Source organism: Tasmannia lanceolata, unplaced genomic scaffold, assembly GCF_043159265.1.
Source record: "Tasmannia lanceolata isolate RefF3 unplaced genomic scaffold, GAP_Taslan_0.1 ptg000023l, whole genome shotgun sequence".
Classification (NCBI taxonomy): domain Eukaryota; kingdom Viridiplantae; phylum Streptophyta; class Magnoliopsida; order Canellales; family Winteraceae; genus Tasmannia; species Tasmannia lanceolata.
Window position 1 is genome coordinate 25,203,784 of NW_027518700.1, and position 20,404 is coordinate 25,224,187.

The window sequence follows — 20,404 nt, forward strand, 5'->3', positions numbered from 1 at the left end:
TATCAACGGTTGGAGGACGACCAACGTAAGGTCGTCCGTAAATCTAGCCGAGCCCTATATGACGCAACTTTTGAGGGATTCTAAAAAATCCCAAGTTGTAGCTCGTATGGATCATTTCGTCCACCCAATGGACGGACTCCTCATATCAACAGTTGGAGGATGACCAATGTAAGGTCGTCCGTAAATCTAGCCGAGCCCAATATGACGCAACGTTTGAGGGATTCTAAAAAATCCTAACCTGTAGCTTATATGGATCAGTTCGTCCACCCAATGGACGGACTCGTCATATCAACGGTTGGAGGACGACCAATGTAAGGTCGTCTATAAATCTAGCCGAGCCCTATATGACTCAATGTTTGAGGGATTCTAAAAAATCCCAAGTTGTAGCTCGTATGGATCAGTTCGTCCACCCAATGGATGGACTCCTCATATCAACGGTTGGAGGACGATCAACGTAAGGTCGTCCGTAAATCTAGTAGAGCCCTATATGACGCAACGTTTGAGGGATTCTAAAAAATCCCAAGTTGTAGCTCGTCTGGATCAGTTCGTCCACCCAATGGACGAACTCCTCATATCAGCGGTTGGAGGACGACCAATATAGGGTCGCCGGTAAGGCGGAGCCATGAGAAAGGACGAACTGAGAATCAACCAAATTCATAACAAAAGTCATTCTCATTAATAATATGAAAAGATACACAGTGGGCTTCTAGGCCGAGTTACAAAAAAAAAAGAAGCAAAATAACAGCCCAGTAGTACGAGTCAGGCATCGAGGTCATGAATAACGAGAGCGGGGTCGGTGCGGTCCGGAGAGGTTGCCGAATTCTAGCCCACCTCCTGGTCACCATCAATGCGGGCCGGAGAGGTTGCCAAAGCCTCCTCTTCACCGCCTGCATCCCCAGAAATGAAGATATCATCGATCACGAACCCAAGATCATTATACTTTTCCTCCACCTTCCGTTTGCAATCATTGAAACCTTGCTCATAAGCAAGGGTGCTAAAGTCGTACATGGCATCCTTATACTCTTGTGATGCCTTGAACCGATCTAATGCCTCGGCTATGGCCCGGGCCTCTTGGTCCTCTTTACTCTTTAACTTTGCCTCGGCCCTTTCAGCTCGCCGCAAGAGCTCTTCCGAATTGTTCTTCTCCCGGACTACCTTCTCGGCCTCTGTCTTAAGGTCGGCCCGTAGCTTCTTGATTACTTCATCCTGAGTCCGAACGTCGGCCTCGAGCTTAGCCTTCTTCGACTCCAGGGAAGCAACATTACTGTTCAAGTCGGTGATGGTCTCACCGACCAAAAAAGATTGGTCCATCAGAGAACCACCATAAACCATTGCCTGAACTGAAGATCACTTCAAGAAGGCAAACAGACGGGCAAAAGAAAACGCTAGCAAACCGAACTACAACTTACACTATGCATAGAAGAAGCCCATCCTCTTCGAAGAAGGCCCACGGGCTGATGCTTCACCATGGCAATATCCTGTGAAGGCGAGCCTTGGAAACAATTTCGTAGGCGACGTAAGTGTCCCCGACGCCGGTGTCCGTCTTATTGACGTTCCAGTCCAGCTCGAACACTTCGTTAAATTCTCCAGCAGTTGGGCGGGACGGCTGGCCCCCTGGAGCAGGCTGAGCCAGTACGGCTATGTCACCACCGCTAGGGTGGGTTCGAGCTCCAGATCCTATCTGGGACTCGCGCAAAGCTCTTATGTCCGCCGGTGACTTCCCTGCTGTAGAAGGTCGTGGGGGCACCTCGATACGAGGAACCTGGACCGGGGGCGGTCTGGCATTGCGTGGATCCAGTCTTGCAGGGAGCGAGGTAGACGAGGAAGCCGTGCCCCTCTTTCTCTTCTGCGAAGCCTTCTTCATGCCGGCCTGATCAGCAGGATCCATCTCTGCCAACAGAAAAGAACCGCGTGAGAAGGAAAACAAAGAATGGGAAAACAAAGCAAAATTTCCTAAGTCATAGCTCGGCCTATGGACACTCACGAGCTTCGATAAACGAGCTAATCCCGCACCACTTCAAGAGCCTTTCCTCTGTCAGTTCCGTACAGTCTATCAGGTCATCATCACAAAGATCCTTAAAGATCAACAACTCTTTGGGACTCAGCTAAGGAATCTTATTGACCTCGTCTACGTACTGGTCCTTCCATCTTGTAGTAAAAGGCCAGTTCACATTAGAACGGACAAAAAAGTACTTATTCTTCCATCCGTGGATGGAAGTAGGCAAGTTACAGACGAGCCCCACACCGACCCGCTAGCTGAAATACATCCAGCCGTACTCCTTATGCCTCTTCGAAGAGACAGACCGGCGGAACAAGGTGATCGTAGGATTCACCCCTCTTCATTTCATGACAAAAATGAAACCGACTAGCACTCGACAGGAGTTCGGAACTACTTGGGTTAAGGCAAGACCATAGTAATTCAAGACCTCTACAATGAAGGGGTGGACGAGGAATCTATAAACCACCCTTTAAGGTTTCTGTGTACAGACTGACATCGGGCAAAGGTGAACTCGCCCGTTCCCCGAGCCGGGGCAGCCTCAGCTGGAGTTCCAAAGGGATGTGAAACTCCTCCCTAACGGACTCTAAGTAACTAAGCTTCAGCAGGTTGCGCTCATAGTCAGCGACGACCCTATTCGCCTCAGGGGCGGCTACTATGGCCTCGGCCCTTATCATATTTGGACCCTCTCGCTCATCTAAGACCGCGACCTCTCCCGGAGGATCAGCCCGTACCTCATCAGCGATATGCCCCCCTGGGGCAAAGGAGATCCAAGTTCGGAAGACATAAAAAAGAAGAAGGAGAAAACCAAATCAAAATGAGCACGGCGACAACCTAAAAGTAGAGAATACCTACTCGGAAACGGAGAAAAACGGGGTTTCTCGATCCTGAAAACAAAGAGAGCTGAACTCCCCAAAGAGGCACCCGAATGAAAAATCTTGGGTAGAAACAGAAGGTAAAAGTGAAAAATGTGGATTTACCTCAGGCTTATATAAGCAGTGGGTGAAAATCGAGGTCCTGACTACGCCCTTTCGTTCCCACGAATCGGCACCACCCACGTGTCACGCTTGGATTCCTTGGCTCCAAACCGCCATACCTCTACTTCCAGTCCCCGGGATACTCACTTCGGCCAAAAGAGCTCGTCAAGGGGCTGCTGTTATAGGACGTCAAAATAAAAAAGGTCGTCTGAAAAACCAGCCGGACTCCATATTTTGCAATGTTTCAAGTATTCCTTAAAATCCTAAGTTGTAGCTCGGCCAGAGGTGCTCGTACAGACGAATCCGGCCAAAAGAGCTCGTCAAGGAGTTGCTGTTGAAGGACGTCAAAATAAGGTCGTCTGAAAAACCAGCCGGACTCCATATTTTGCAATGTTTCAAGGATTCCTTAAAATCCTAAGTTGTAGCTCGGCCAGAGGTGATCGTACAGACGAGTTCGGCCAAAAGAGCTCGTCAAGAAGCTGCTGTTAAAGGACGTCAAAATAAAAAGGTCGTCTGAAAAACAAACCGGACTCCATATTTTGGAATGTTTCAAGGATTCCTTAATATCCTAAGTTGTAGCTCGGCTAGAAGTGCTGCCGGACTCCATATTTTGCAATGTTTCAAGGATTCCTTAAAATCCTAAGTTGTAGCTCGGCCAGAGGTGCTCGTATATACGAGTCCGGCCAAAAGAGCTCGTTAAGAAGCTGCTGTTAAAGGACGTCAAAATAAAAAGGCCGTCTGAAAAACCAGTCGGACTCCATATTTTGGAATGTTTCAAGGATTCCTTAAAATCCTAAGTTGTAGCTCGGCTAGAAGTGCTCGCACAAGCCAAAAGAGCTCGTCAAGGAGCTGCTGTTGAAGGACGTCTGAAAAACCAGCCGGACTCCATATTTTGCAATGTTTCAAGGATTCCTTAAAATCCTAAGTTGTAGCTCGGCCAGAGGTGCTCGTACATACGAGTCCGGCCAAAAGAGCTCATCAAGGAGCTTCTGTTGAAGGACGTCAAAATAGGAAGGTCGTCTGAAAAACCAGTCGGACTCCATATTTTGCAATGTTTCAAGGATTTCTTAAAATCCTAAGTTAAATTAACAAGAGGGGGGGTGAATTGAATTTTAACACTAAATTATCCCTTTTGACAATTACTTGTGAACCTAGTTAGAATTTTTCTTCTTTAAATTAGTTTTTTGGTTAGTGCAAGTAAGATTGAAAACAAAAGATATACCAAACCAAAAACAAGAATGAAAGTACAAAAATGAGAGATGACACACCGATATATAGTGGTTCGGGCAAAGCCCTACTCCACTCTTCTTAAGATCGTCCTTAAGGATTTCCACTATTGGAGACCTCCACGATGCCCGGCTCCGAGGCGGTTACACTTCCAAGGGATATTAAATAAGGATGCCCTTACACCTTTACAAAAGACTCTCCTTCTCCGCAGAGTTCTAAGCGGTGCTCCCTAGGGTATTAAGGTAGGATGCCCTAGCCACCTTTGCAAGAAATGAAGATTGAATAGCTTGGCTTCTTCTTGAAAGCTTGATGCTCTTTGTAGACCCTTGATTTCTCTTCAATGATGGTAGTTGCAAGTGAAAGCTCTAAATATCCCAACTCAAGAAATTTGCAAGTGCAAGGCAAGTTTGGGAAGAAAATAAAATCTTTAGCACAAATGGATTGCAAGTTTTCTTTAATGCTCAAGGAGGTTTTCAAATCATCAAGAGAGAGGAAATGAATCCTCTAGATGTTGTACATATAGCCTCTCTATATATGACCGTTTGGGGGTGGCAATAACAAAAATCACAAATTTATTCAAATCCCAACGGCTATATTCTCACCTGTCGCGAGGTTCTCGGAGTTCCGAGAACCATTCTCGGAGCTCCGATAAATTCTCGGAGTTCCGAGAGAACGGCCAGAAGAAATAAAATTTCTACTGGACCATTTCTCGGAGTTCCGAGAAGCCTAAAAAATCAGCAAATTTGAGATTTTATTGCTTGTTTGATTTTTGGCTTTTGGAACTCAACTCCTATGATAATTATGGAATGTTTATGAGGGTCCCAACATGTTAGTCAACCGTATAATCATTCACTAAACCTTTAAAGTTCTTTAAGTGTTCTTTGAAAAATATTTTGAAAATACTTTGCCTTGACTTGAAAATCTAAAGAGAGGAGATGTACAATGATACCTATGCAACATTCAATTTCTCTTTAGCTTTGGTCTTCAAGTTGATCTTCCATCTTTGTATGATTGCTTGAGAGATGATGTGAGCTCCACTTAGCTCCTTTGACTCTTGTTGGGTACATCTTCAAGCATGACCATGTTGTGTGTTGGTTTCTTCAATGATCAATCCTATCTTAAACACAACACTTCAAAGCAAATTGATTAGTATTCAAAAACACAATCAATTATGTTTAGAATCATCAAAACAAGATAAGAGAGTAGACCATTAGGCTTACAATCTCCCCCTTTTTGATGATGACAAACGAAATTGATTATGAGGTGTGTGTGGAGTGACATAGTAGGCAAGTGAATACTGGAACTCCCCCTCAATATATGCACACAGATAAATGATAACAATTAAAAGCATATGGTGCATAAAGTCAATTGAATAGATAATCAATTTCAAACTTCTCCCCCTTTTGTCATCGACAGAAAATGGTGTAAAAAATAAAGCAATTTAGGAGTAGATAAAGATTGAGTTAGGTACTCCCCCTAAATCAATGCTTATGGTATAAAGATATATAAAAATATATATATAACCAAGTGATGCACATATACCTGCTCATGATCGAGATGTTGACATATGTCAAAATGTTAGGTATTTTAATTAAAGTGAAAGTACCTCTCCAACTTAGAAAACTAAGAAGGCTAAGAGTACCAATTGAGTGACTTTTAAGATTAATATTTGACATCTCATTCATGCAGATACTACCAAACAAAGATGATATATATAAATACTATATAGATAAGCTGGTGAATGGCACAAAGTATTTATTTGGCAATTTCTTTGACTTGATCCGCACTCCAAATATTTAAGGCACTTCGGATATAACAAATTCTATCATCACTAAGGGGTTTTGTAAAGATATCCGCTAATTGATCTTCAGTGTTGATATACTTTAAGCAAATATCCCCTTTTTGTGAGTGATCTCTAATGAAGTGGTGCCTAATCTCAATGTGTTTTGTTCTTGAGTGTTGTATGGGGTTCTTTGTTAAGCTTATAGCACTAGTGTTGTCACATTGGATGAGAATATTTTCCATTTTAATGCAATAGTCCTTCAATGTGCTTTTCATCCATAGGACTTGAGCACAACAAGCTCCAGCTGCCACATATTCTGCTTCTGTTGTGGACAGAGCTACTGAATTTTGCTTCTTGCTAAACCATGAAACAAGTGATTTACCCAAGAATTGGCAAGTCCCACTAGTGCTTTTCCTATCTACTCTACATCCGGCGAAGTCTGCATTTGAATATCCGATGAGAGTAAAGGAAGATGATCTTTCATACCATAGTCCTAGACTTTGTGTTCCTCTTAAATACTTGAAGATCTTCTTGACTGCTGATAGGTGAGACTCTTTTGGATCCGATTGAAATCGAGCACAGAGACAGACAGTAAACATAATGTCTGGTCTGCTGGCTGTCAAATAGAGTAAACTACATATCATACTCCTATACATCTTCTGGTCCACAGATTTGCCAAATTCATCATTTTCTAGCTTAGCATTAGTACTCATGGGAACTCTTGATGTCTTACTGCTATCCATGCCATACTTCTTTAATAACTCCTTTGTATATTTTTCTTGATTTAAAAATATTCTATTTTTGTATTGTTTAATTTGGAGTCCTAAGAAATAGGTTAACTCACCCATCATGCTCATTTCAAATTCATTTTTCATTAAAGTCGCAAATTCATCACACAATTTTTGATTAGTTGAGTCACATATGGTATCATCTACATATATCTGGACAATGAGGATATCTTGATTTTCTCTTTTGATAAATAATGTTTTATCCACCTTTCCCATCTCAAATCATTTTTCAACCAAGAAAGTGCAAAGCCTCTCATACCTAACTCTAGGAGCTTGCTTTAACCCATACAAAGCTTTATCAAGCCTGAAGACATGATTTGGATGTTTGAAGTCTTCAAAACCTGGAGGTTGCTCAATATACACTTCCTCTTGGATATAGCCATTTAGGAAGGCACTTTTGACATCCATTTGATATAATTTAAATCCTTTATGAGATGCATATGCCAAGAGTATCCTAATAGCCTCCATACGGGCAACAGGAGCAAATGTCTCATCATAGTCTATTCCCTCCTCTTGATTGTACCCTTGGGCTACCAGCCTAGCTTTATTTCTAGTGATAATTCCATTTTCATCCAATTTATTTCTATACACCCATCTCGTGCCAATGACTGGATGATCACTAGGTCTAGGCACTAGCCTCCACACCTTGTTCCTTTCGAATTGACTTAACTCTTCTTGCATAGCCATTAACCAATATTCATCATTTTCAGCTTCTTTGATGGATTTAGGTTCAAATTCGGATAGGAACGCCAAATTGTTACTCACACTACGATAGTATGATCTAGTTCTCACTGGCGATGTGGCATCACCTAAAATTTGGGATTCAGGATGATCTACCAATGTTCTCCTATCCCTAGGTGGTGAGTCATCATCTACATTTTCTGCTTCCTCACTAGGTAATGTATGACTTGTAGATGCATGAGGAGGAGCACTTAACTTAGGTAAGAGATGTTCATTAGGTTCATCCTCATCATGTGGCATTTCTTGAGGTGTTGGCTCTCTCTCATCAAATGTCACATGCATGGATTCTTCGACAACTAGGGTTCTTCTATTAAATACTCTATATGCCTTGCTATGTGAAGAGTACCCTAAGAATATTCCATCATCCGACTTCTTATCAAATTTGTGTAAATTATCTTTAATGTTTAAAATGAAGCATTTACATCCAAACACTTTAAAATAGCTTATATTTGGTTTCAAGTTTTTCCAAAGCTCATAAGGTGTTTTCTTAGAAATTGGCCTTAAATATACCCTGTTTATGATATAGCAAGCGGTGCTAACCGCTTCCGCCCAAAAATATATAGGGAGATCATTTTCATGCAATATAGTTCTAGCCATTTCTTGGAGAGTTCGATTCTTTCTTTCTACAACTCCATTTTGTTGAGGTGTTCTAGGTGTGGAAAAATTATGTTTTATGCCATGTTCATTACAGTAAGTGTCAAAATGTACATTTTCAAATTCCGTTCCATGATCACTTCTAATGTATGAGATAGCAATACCTTTTTTATTTTGTATATGATTGCACAGTATAAGGAAGTTTTCATAAGTTTCATCTTTGTGTGCTAGAAATATGACCCATGTAAATCGTGAGTAGTCATCCACAACTACAAACACGTACCTCTTTCCACCTAGGCTACTTGTCTTCATTGGTCCAAAAAGATCCATGTGAAGTAGTTCCAAGAGGTAGGAAGTTGAAATCATATTTTTAGGTGCAAATGAGCTGTTCAATTGTTTTCCTAATTGACAAGTTCTACAAATGTGATCTTTGGTGTATTTGAACTTAGGCAATCCTCTAACAATTTCTTTTGAGGAGAGGGTCGAAATGAGTTCCATTCCGGCATGACCCAACCTCCTATGCCATAGCCAAGAATCCTCACTAATGGCATTAAGACAAGTCACATTTTGGAGTCTAAGATCATCTAGTCTAATTGTGTAAATGTTATTGTCTCTAGAACCTATGAATTTTACTTTTCCATCTATCTTATTTTTAACAATGCATTTGTCGGGATTGAAGACTACTTCAAACCCATTATCACATAATTGACTAATGCTAATAAGATTATGGGACAAGCCATCAACAAATAGTACATCATGTATGGGAGAGGTAGAGTTACCTATGGTGCCTTCACCTTTGACTTTTCCTTTCTTATCATCTCCAAAGGTAACGTCTCCACCATCCTTGAGTGATAGGGATGCGAATTATGTAAGGTCTCCTGTCATGTGTCTAGAGCATCCACTATCAAGGTATCATGTGTTCTTCTTGTTATGGCTTTTAAGGCATACCTACATATGAATAGGCAAGTGAGATCCCTTAGGTACCCAAAACTTCCTAATCTTGCTATGTTCATTTATTTTCACTTTAGAGTTCAATTTGATTTTATCTTGTTTAGCATGCAAGCAAGAAACCTTGTAATGACCTTCTAGACCACAATAAAAACAAATCTTGGTACTACTAGAAGAAGCCTTTTCAAGTTTGTTTTTATAGTTAGATATTGTAGTATTCCATTTATGTCCAAGTCCACTTTTGTCACTTGACATTCTTCGTATATTAACTAGATAATCCAATTTCAATGAACTATTTTTAAATTTTTCAAAAAGTTTCTTTAGTTCATCATATTCAAAAGATAGTTTACCATTTTCATGATTTAGCTTGTTGTTTTCATTAGAAAGTTCTTGTCGGTTTTCATTTAAGATTTTGATAGAAGCATTTAACTCATGAATTTTTACTTTGTATTTTTCATTTTTATCATCTAAAAATTCATGATCTTTCTTTAACCAACCAAATTCTTTTGTCATGTTAGCAAGAGAATTTCAAGTGATGCAATTTTATCAAATTGAATTTCAAGTTCATCATTTGCATTTTGTAAGGAATCTAGAACTTCTTTTAATACAATGACATCATTTAAAGTGTTTACCTCGTTATTGTCGTTTGTTGAGGCCATGAAGCACACGTTCCTTGCTATCAAGCAATCTTCGCCATCATTTTGTTCGCCTTCGCTTTCAATTTCCTCATCCCAAGTGGCGGTCATTCCTTTCTTGCCTTCTCTTCTCTTGAAGCGGTTGGTTGAAGAAGGCTCATTGTTGAGTGGACAATCCGGGCGAATGTGTCCAAGCTTCTTGCAACCGTAGCATCGGGGTTGAGAAGATCCATCACCAAGTTCTTCTTTCTTCTTGAATGGAGGATTGGTCCTTCTATTTCTCATTCCTCCCATATTCCTTTGCAAGAATTTGATCCTTCTTGTTAGGAGGGCAACTTCATCTTCCATGTCTTCCTTTGCATCTTCATTTTCACCTACATTACAAGCAAAAGCAATTCCTTTTCCTTTTTCAATTTTAGTTTCAATTTCGGGTGCTTTTGTTTTGAAAATCATCTCATGGGTGATCAAAGACCCTATTAGTTCATCTAGGTTTAATGTATTCATGTCCTTGGCTTCCGTGATTGCGGAGGTTTTGGATTCCCATGACAAAGGTAGGGACCTAAGGATTTTGGTCACTAAATCTCTATTAGAAAATTATTTTCCAAGACCCCTTAGTCCATTTACAAGATTGGTGAATCTAGTGTACATGTCGGCAATTGTTTCATCGGGGGTCATTTGAAAGAGGTCATATTGCCGAAAAAGATGATTCATTTTAGATTCTTTGACTTGATTGGTTCCTTCATGGGTGACCTCTAAGGTATCCCAAATTTCCTTAGCCGAATTCAAATTTGATACTCTATTGAATTCTCCGGGAGATAGAGCACAAATAAGGGAATTCATAGCTTTGGCATTATAATTTGAAGCTTTTTGTTCGGCTTCGGTCCAATCATTTAGATTTCTTGTGGGTAATGTGTATTCATTATTAATTGCTCTCTACATTTGATAATCTTGGGTTAAAAAGATTTTCATTTTAGTTTTCCAAAAACCATAGTTTGTTCCATCAAAATAGGGTGGCCTAGTGTTTGAGTAACCTTCATGGTGTTGAGAATGGTTTGCCATTTTAGAATCTTTACTCTAGACCGGTTAGGGTTTTAAAAAATTAGAGACGAGGCTTTGATACCAATTGAAATTAACAAGAGGGGGGGTGAATTGAATTTTAACACTAAATTATCCCTTTTGACAATTACTTGTGAACCTAGTTAGAATTTTTCTTCTTTAAATTAGGTTTTTGGTTAGTGCAAGTAAGATTGAAAACAAAATATATACCAAACCAAAAATAAGAATGAAAGTACAAAAATGAGAGATGACACACCGATATATAGAGGTTCGGGCAAAGCCCTACTCCACTCTTCTTAAGATCGTCCTTAAGGATTTCCACTATTGGAGACCTCCACGATGTCCGGCTCCGAGGCGGTTACACTTCCAAGGGATATTAAATAAGGATGCCCTTACACCTTTACAAAAGACTCTCCTTCTCCGGCGAGTTCTAAGCGGTGCTCCCTAGGGTATTAAGGTAGGATGCCCTAGCCACCTTTGCAAGAAATGAAGATTGAATAGCTTGGCTTCTTCTTGAAAGCTTGATGCTCTTTGTAGACCCTTGATTGCTCTTCAATGATGGTAGTTGCAAGTGAAAGCTCTAAATATCCCAACTCAAGAAATTTGCAAGTGCAAGGCAAGTTTGGGAAGAAAACAAAATCTTTAGCACAAATGGATTGTAAGTTATCTTTAATTCTCAAGGAGGTTTTCAAATCATCAAGAGAGAGGAAATGAATCCTCTAGATGTTGTACATATAGCCTCTCTATAGAATATGACAGTTTGGGGGTGGCAATAACAAAAATCACAAATTTATTCAAATCCCAACGGCTATATTCTCACCTGTCGCGAGGTTCTCGGAGTTCTGAGAACCATTCTCGGAGCTGCGATAAATTCTCGGAGTTCCGAGAGAACGGCCAGAAGAAATAAAATTTCTACTGGACCATTTCTCGGAGTTCCGAGAAAAATCTCGGAGTTCTGAGAAGCCTAAAAAATCAGTAAATTTGAGATTTTATTGCTTGTTTGATTTTTGGCTTTTGGAACTCAACTCCTATGATAATTATGGAATGTTTATGAGGGTCCCAACATGTTAGTCCACCACATAATCATTCACTAAACCTTTAAAGTTCTTTAAGTGTTCTTTGAAAAATATTTTGAAAATACTTTGCCTTGACTTGAAAATCTAAAGAGAGGAGATGTACAATGATACCTATGCAACCTTCAATTTCTCTTTAGCTTTGGTCTTCAAGTTGATCTTCCATCTTTGTATGCTTGCTTGAGAGATGATGTGAGCTCCACTTAGCTCATTTGACTCTTGTTGGGTACATCTTCAAGCATGACCATGTTGTGTGTTGGTTTCTTCAATGATCAATCCTATCTTAAACACAACACTTCAAAGCAAATTGATTAGTATTAAAAAACACAATCAATTATGTTTAGAATCATCAAAACAAGGTAGGAGAGTAGACCCTTGGGCTTACACTAAGTTCTAGCTCGGCCAGAGGTGCTCGTACAGATGAGTCCGGCCAAAAGAGCTCGTCAAGGAGCTGCTGTTAAGGACGTCAAAATAAAAAGGTCGTCTGAAAAACCAGCCGGACTATATATTTTGCAATGTTTTAATGATTCCTTAAAATCCTAAGTTGTAGCTCGGCCAGAGGTGCTCGTACAGACAAGTCTGGCCAAAAGAGCTCGTCAAAGAGCTGCTGTTGAAGGACGTCAAAATAAGAAGGTCGTCTAAAAAACCAGCCGGACTCCATATTTTGCGATGTTTCAAGGACTCCTTAAAATCCTAAGTTGTAGCTCGGCCAGAGGTGCTCGTACAGATGAGTCCGGCCAAAATAGCTCGTCAAGAAGAAGCTGTCGAAGGTCGTCCAAAAAACCGGCCGAGCTCCATATTTTGCTACGACTCTGAAATTCTTAAAAATCCGAGTTGTGGCCCAGAGGAGATCGTATAGGACCTGAAGTTCATCCAAGACCTAGAGATGGGCCAAAAAAAAAAAAAAAAAAATTTACTCCCCTATACCTTAAAAAACGGCCTGAAGGAGTGGGGGGCAACTGATGGGGATAAAAATAACCACCCAATTAGAGAGCTCCATGTATGAAAGAACCCTCAGATGCAGAAAGGGTAGGAAGTTAATTCCCCGTACTCAACAAAAAACCCCTATAAGAAGCGGTATTTACGGCTCAATGCCATCCGTTCAAGGGCAGTATGGTAATCACACCATAAGGGAAATTACGAATTTGCCCTAGCACATCCAACCACTATAAATAGAGGTAAAACCCGAAAGGTAAAGGACACGATTCCCAAAAAACTTACTATTCCATTTGGGTTTTCTTTATCCGTTGTGGTCACTGACTTAAGTATCCAAGGGTCTTCGCGGAGGATCCCCTCCGCGTTGGTCTGTAACCGTTCTCTCGTGTGTGTAGGACAAAGGCGCGAGGACAGATCGAGGCCGTCCATCCGCCCTTCATCTCCAGCTCAGCCAAAACCAAATTTTGACCGGAACATAATCTAATCTAACTTCTAACTACTATATATAAAGGCAAAATCTTGGGTTATTTTCTTCCACCTTTTGCAGAAAATTCCATCTATATCCCAGTTGTATTATGCCTATTCTCTTCAATAAGACGCTATGATATTACCTACTTTCTTTAGGGTAAAATCGTAATCTACATTTACATATATAAAGGCAAAATCTTGGGTTATTTTCTTCCACCCTTTGCCAAAAATTCCATCTATATCCCAGCTGTATTATGCCTATTCTCTTGACTAAGACATTATGATATTACCTACTTTCTTTAGGGTAAAATCGTAATCTACATACGAAAAGTACCGACACGAGTACCTGTCTATGACAATTACGGAAAAAAGTACCAAGAAGAGGTAAAGACATATGAAAATGACGCAAGAACTACTTGATATTACTCATGCAGGGCACTTGCAAAATATTAACGGATTCCGGGCACCTTAAGAGGAACAACAATTATGGAAACCTCTATTGATTGGAGGGTTGGAGGGCTAGGATCAGCCTAGATCGATTGGAGGGCTTGGATCAACCTATAACCCTCTATAGATCGGAGGGTTTAGATGAACCTATGAAAATTATTTTTGGGGCACCACCTATGTAGGTAGTGGCCCATCTAATGGACGGTTTGGATCATCCTATGGTACGAGCCATACTGTACATTTTAATAAAGTGAGGAGTGTTATAATCAAATACGGTGAATAGTGCCATTATAAAATATGGTAGTGAGGACATTAGCACTATATATAATTTGAAACCATCGTTGTTACTTGGATGTTCCCACGCGGGTCGGGTTCAACCTGAATTTGGGTTGGGTCGGGTTAAGCTTTTTCGCAAATCGGGTTGGGTTGGGCTGTCGGGCAACCCGACCTGAACCGAAACCGGAATTTGGGTTCCATCTGAAGAAGTTCTGTATATGTGTTTTTCTTTTTCAACATTGAAATAGTCTCCACAATCCACAATAGACGGTTTGGATAATCCTATGGTGCGGGCCATACCATACTTTAATAAAATGAGGAGTGTGATCATCAAGATATAGTAGTGTGGATAACATTTCCCTTTGTTAATTGTTAGTCCCTGTTTGGTTTGGATTTTGAGAACCGATTGTGAGTTACAAACTGATTATTGGTGACTCACTATTGCTTCTCAAAATCCAAAACAACCTGGCTTGAGTTGAGGTGGTCAACAATTGGTACCATATCTCAGTGACATAGATTCATTGACATAGATGTAGTCCAATCTCTGCCAAAGGGGATAAAAAATTAGTCAATGCATTGGCAATGAATGATTGTGAAACTCTACTTTCTAGCAAAACTAAGAAGGTATATTTTATAGTTTACATTTACTTTCTTCTTAATTTGTCATCTTCATATTAATACATAATTTAGTTATTTAGTGACTTACAAATTTATGTCTCTCATACTTCTTCTTTTTTTCTTTTGAAAATTTTACTTTTCTTACCAAAAAGCAGATGTCTCTCATACTTCTATTGCACCATCTTTCGTCATTTGTGTATTACTTCTGCAAGGGGCGCACACATTCGCCATTTTATTCATAATGGGTATTGAAACATTCATAGGGAACATAGAGATTGTTTTTGTGATTATAAACATTGGTGAGCTTTATTCTAGGTTAATTACCGGAACATCCCTTGGTGGAGTCTTATTATTCACATTGTCTTACTGTTTACTTATGCTAAAGGTGTTTTCTGTGACAAAAACAATTTTGCCAAATTTTTGTAGCAATTCGCACGCCAAATGGTCTTTATGATAATAATTTAACATTTTTGCTTATTGTGGGACCCGATCCCGCGAGAGGGGTGGGGCGCGAGCCGCCATGCCCTATCTTGGTCTCTCGTACCCACGCGATTGGCGTGTGCATTTTATTGTTGATTTTAATTCATCTTTTATGTGAACTTGGGATTGCTAAGACAATCCGAATTCCACACAAAAGAGACTGACAGAGTCGCCACCTAGATGTGGGATCTAGGACCCATAATTAACCAGAAATCTAGACTCGCTACCTGGTTACAAGAATGGAAGGTATAGGGAGTTATCCACCACGTGCACCATTCTTGCCCGATAATCGGTCTTCAATTCCAAAAGTTAACTCTTTTAAATTTATTTTAAATGGCTCATTCAACTCTTTGTTAATGTGCGAACTAAGTGACATGCATCCTAAAATCTAATTTCAATATGGGTCCTAAGTGTGTATCTTGATTTCTTTATTTGTTTGAATTCAATCTAAGTGAAAGTTCTCCTAAAATTCCAATTTCATGGAAAGTCCTAAGTGATTTAATTAAGAATTTACAAGAAGATTAATATACAAAACCCTACAATTTATTGTGGAGCCGACTCGTGATTGGTATGCCATCAAGCATCCAACCTGCCTACGTACTCAAGCCTCACTGGGATCAGAGTCGACGTAGTTCGGTGCACCTAAGCTAAGCTACTTATGCCTAACTCAACTAAGACACCGATCTAGACTGGATTGACTGTTTCAACAGTTTTAAGAGAAGTTATTTAATTCAAGTTGAGGATTTTATTATCTTAGGATTTCATCTAAGATGCTATATGATCTTATCTAATGCAAGTTGTCCCTTAGACTAATGCAGGTTAACCTACATCCTAGGTAACTAGGCTTGTCCTAGGGAAAGATTGGGTGACTAGTGTAACTAGACCTATGGCACGGTTGCTATCCATAGCAAACGTACGTGATGAGGCTGGACTCCTAACTCTAGGACTCCCTAAAACCTAAGACTCCTTAAAACCTAGGACACGACATGACGTAAGTGTTCTTAAATAGGGCTCTAATGGTTCTTAAGACGGAAACCATAATCCAATGGTTCCGAAAGACAGGAGACAAATCAATTCAAGTTCTTGAAGTTTATGAATTTCAGATTTCAAGGATTTTCGGTTTCTGGACATTTAAGGAATACCGGAGGTTCTATGGTTCACCAATTTCGGCCTAGAATAGCATCCACGGAAGGGAATCGTGCGCTCTTTCCTCGTGCAATTTAACACTTAAGTTATAGCACCTTATTGCCTGGCATATCTCAGGATTTCCGTGGACAGTAACCTCGGAGCCAATAACATGCTATAGCTTAAATATTCAAATTGTCAAAGATCGATTGCAATTGGGATACGATCATGGATGCACTGACCATTTTACCAGGGAAATCTAAGGATCCTAAGATTTCTGTTTCAATGGATTGAGGAGTGAATATGTGACAGAAATTTAAGGTTCTTTAGAAATTTTCATAATGATTTTTAATTAATTTCAATTTTTATTGGATTTTATCAATTTTAAACCGCATGAGTGATTTTACAAGTGAACTTATTGCAAACGAGTTCGAAACGAATTGAAATTTCTACAGGAAAAAGATGGAAATGTATGTAGCTTACTGGAAGAATTTTGCAGATTTTTATATTAAGCTCCTATTTATTTTTGATTTAATAACAATATGACCAGATTGTTAAAATAACACAGAAACCACTAGAAATAGAAATCTAAATTCATTAAAATTTCTACAGTAGTAAGATATGAGTAAACATAGCATTCTGTGAGATTTTCATGAATTTTAGAGACTATTGACTATCAATTTCGGATTTTTGAATTTTAAGACCAGATTATGAATTTACACTACATCCCTTAGTAAACAAGATCCAAAATAATTGAAAATTTTACAACAGCACTAAATATAAAATATAAGACTACTGTAAAAATTTTGAGAATTTTAATTATGATCTGATGTTAGTAAAAAATCTCACAGTATCTTATTGTTTTCAAAGAAAGCATCAAATAATATACCAGAATAAAATCCAAAAATTCTTAAAAATTCATGGTAGAATTTATCAGTACCATATTATTTTTTCACGAAATTTCATTAATTTTGGAATCTATTTAGTATATATTTTATTTTTCTTCGTCAAAAAGATATTTTTGAAGAGTTTTCTATTTTTAAAACATGATTTTCGAGAAAATTACGACTTCGGAAAATGTCCTTTAACCTTGTTCTGATGTGATGAACACTCAAAAAATTTAAAATTTCACAAAATAAATCATCCTTAGATAACTATTTTTCAAATTTTGTAATTTCTCAGCCATTATTTTAAATGAAATTCCATTCTTCACTCAAATTTTCGAAATCCTTTGATCCAACGTCCGATCCGATCCGATGGTTATTTTAGTCTATTTAAATAGATCAGTGTATTAAATTTCGGGACGAATCGGAATTGAAACACTCTTGTAGATCATGATTTTGAGCACACACATATAATATTGAATTAAATTCAATTAAATGTTAAAATCATGCAAAAATATATAAAAAAAAACCAAATAATCCTGGAAAAATCTGAGAATAGTGCACCTACCTGTGATAGAGATCCTCGCCGAATCCAAAAGCCGAAAAATCCGAAAAATCTCGCCGACGTGCGATCCGCTCCGCTTTCTTTCCTTTTTTTTTGTTTTTCTTTACCACTGTGAGAGTGCCGTTCCTCAATTCTGCGTTCTAAACAAAACCCCAGAAAACTCCCAACCTCCTTCTCCTCGGCTTTCAATTTTCAATTCCAAGCCTTCTAAAGGAACATCAAAATGCTTCAGCATATGCAATGTGGTTGCTCGAAATGTATCGACAGATGGATCCTTGGAATCATTCGTAATTCTTTCAAATCCTTGATGACTGGAATGCCCAGAATGATTTCACCACCACCAAGAGGAGGGGATTCCACCGCTAATCAAAAGAAAGCTTTTTTTCTCCTCTTCTTTCCACAAGCTGCTTCCTTTTAATTTCTTTCTCCAGCCTTGTTCCCTTGCCCTTTTTTTTTTCTTTAAACAATAGAAGGCTACTCGGCTCCTTCTTTTGGGAAGAATCCCCAAAAACCATCTAAGACCAGAAAACTAGCCTAAAAATACTTCCTTTCATATACAACGCTTTCTATTTTTTTAAGACAATCTTTCAACCGAAATGGCAGCTGCTCTTCACCTTGTAGCTCCTAATTTAGACTTCATTCCAATTCTCTTTTACAGCTTGTAATACAGCCACAATGATAATTTTGGCAACCAACTAATAGCCTATTGATAACACGTTCAAAATAAGGTCAACAAAGACCAAGATCCTAGCCTTTCCATTTCATAGGCTATTGGGGAGATAGAAGCTTCTACAAATAACGTCAGTCAACAACAGCATGCATGCATGTGGTTGCTAATTTCCTCCACAAAAGGAAGAATCGTAGATCTTTTCCCCATGCAGCTCAATTCCTCCTAAACCTTGGGCCCTGTGGACCCCGATCCGAGAGAGGGGCGCGGGACGGGCCCCACGCGCGAGTCTCAGGATCATCCACGTGAAATGGAGAGCTCTACCAAGGAACTCTCGAAAGAAGAATGCCCCTCACAGCATGAGTGATGATACAAAGGTGAGATACCTCTCGATTCGGGGACTAGCCCAGATTCGAGGCGTACCTTAAACAAAGAAGAGTCGCAATCCAAGGAAGTGGGCCAAGGATCCCATACTATGCTCTGTTGCAACGGATAACCAGAGATATAAAAGAAGGTTCGTGCCTGGTTACGAATTCGGAAGGTCCAAAGAGCACCTCGTCCGCCCAAGTGCAAGCACCTGGTCTCTTATGCCATTTATTATTAATTTTGAAGAGTTTTGGGCTAAAGTCATATGTAATGGGAACACATATCTCAGAGAAGATGTCTATCTAATCATGCATGTCTCGGAGGAATAATAAGCACACACAAAATAGATGAAAGAAGTGTCGCTTAATAATAACTAGGTTATGAGTGTCATACCTAATTGGTGTCTAAGTTCTGGTGTGCAAACACATGCATACTACAGCTAAAGGTATAGGATCTGTACATGAAAGTAAGAAAACACAGCAAAACACACAACACAATTCAATTCTATACATGACTGGACAAAATGAGTCCTAACTCTAATGCGACTTGACTCGGACCAAGATGGCCGTCCATCCCAGCTGCTCTACGTATCCCGGCCTCGGGAAGAATCGGAGTCAACGTAGTTCGATGCCCTATTCTAAACTACTATGCATAACCATTTAGAACTGCTATCCTAGACTCGATCCACTAGACTCGACTGATTTTTTAAAGCTTTTTTTGTACGATCACTTAAGTTCATGTGAATTGTAATTTTTAGGACTCTTTATATGTCCTAACTAATGCAAGTTGATTACCCTTAAGCTAATGCAGGTGGGCCCTACATCCTATGTGTAACTAGGCTGTGCAACCTAAGGAAAACTATGGGGCTGACTATATGCTTCCTAGTCTAGCCATCGGTTCGACTAGATGTCTAACCGATCAACTTGAGGCCTCCTAACTCTAGGGACACTCACACGACAGGACACACCATATCAATACAAATCAGGACAGCCTCCTAACTCTAAACGCCCTAAACAGCTAGGACAGACTCCTAACTCTAGGGGAAGATCTTTTTGAAAAAGGTTTTGAAGAATTTTTGTATTTTTGGAAAGTTTGAAATGTTTATTTTTAAAGGTTTGGCTGGACTTGGGATGTGGATCCCAAGCTGCACTACGTACCCTGTTGAAAGGGATCAAGCCAACGTAGTTCGGAAAAGATTTTCCTAACTACTCCTAATGACTCAAGACTTTTGAGAATTTTAGGTTTTTTCAGATGTTTTTGTTCTTTTTTGACACAAGAGGACAGAATCCTATCATCATAAGACGAGGACCGACTCCTGATATCCCACAAAGGTTGGACAGCATCCTATGCTTTGCGGGGAATGAACAGAATAACAACTCTGCAAGGGTTGGACAGCATCCTATACCTTGGAAGAGTGGATAGAAAAACACACGATTTGATGAAGGGCTGGATAGAATCCTAACCCCTATGATGATAGGACTGACTCCTGAAACTGAAGGATTGACTCTCTAGTTAAGGACAGACTCCTATGTTAAAGACTGACTCCTATACGAAAGGACTGATTCCTAGTGCACAACCCTAAGAGGGGAGTGCTAATGAGACTAAGTTAGTCTCCTAAAAGAAATGGAGATAAAGAAGGGTGTTAGTGAGACTAGAAAAGTCTCCTAGAAGAGAGAATACTATGACCAAAGAGACAAAGCCTGTCTCCAGAAGGATAGAACATTTTCTGTATAAGACATAGCCTGTCTCCCTAT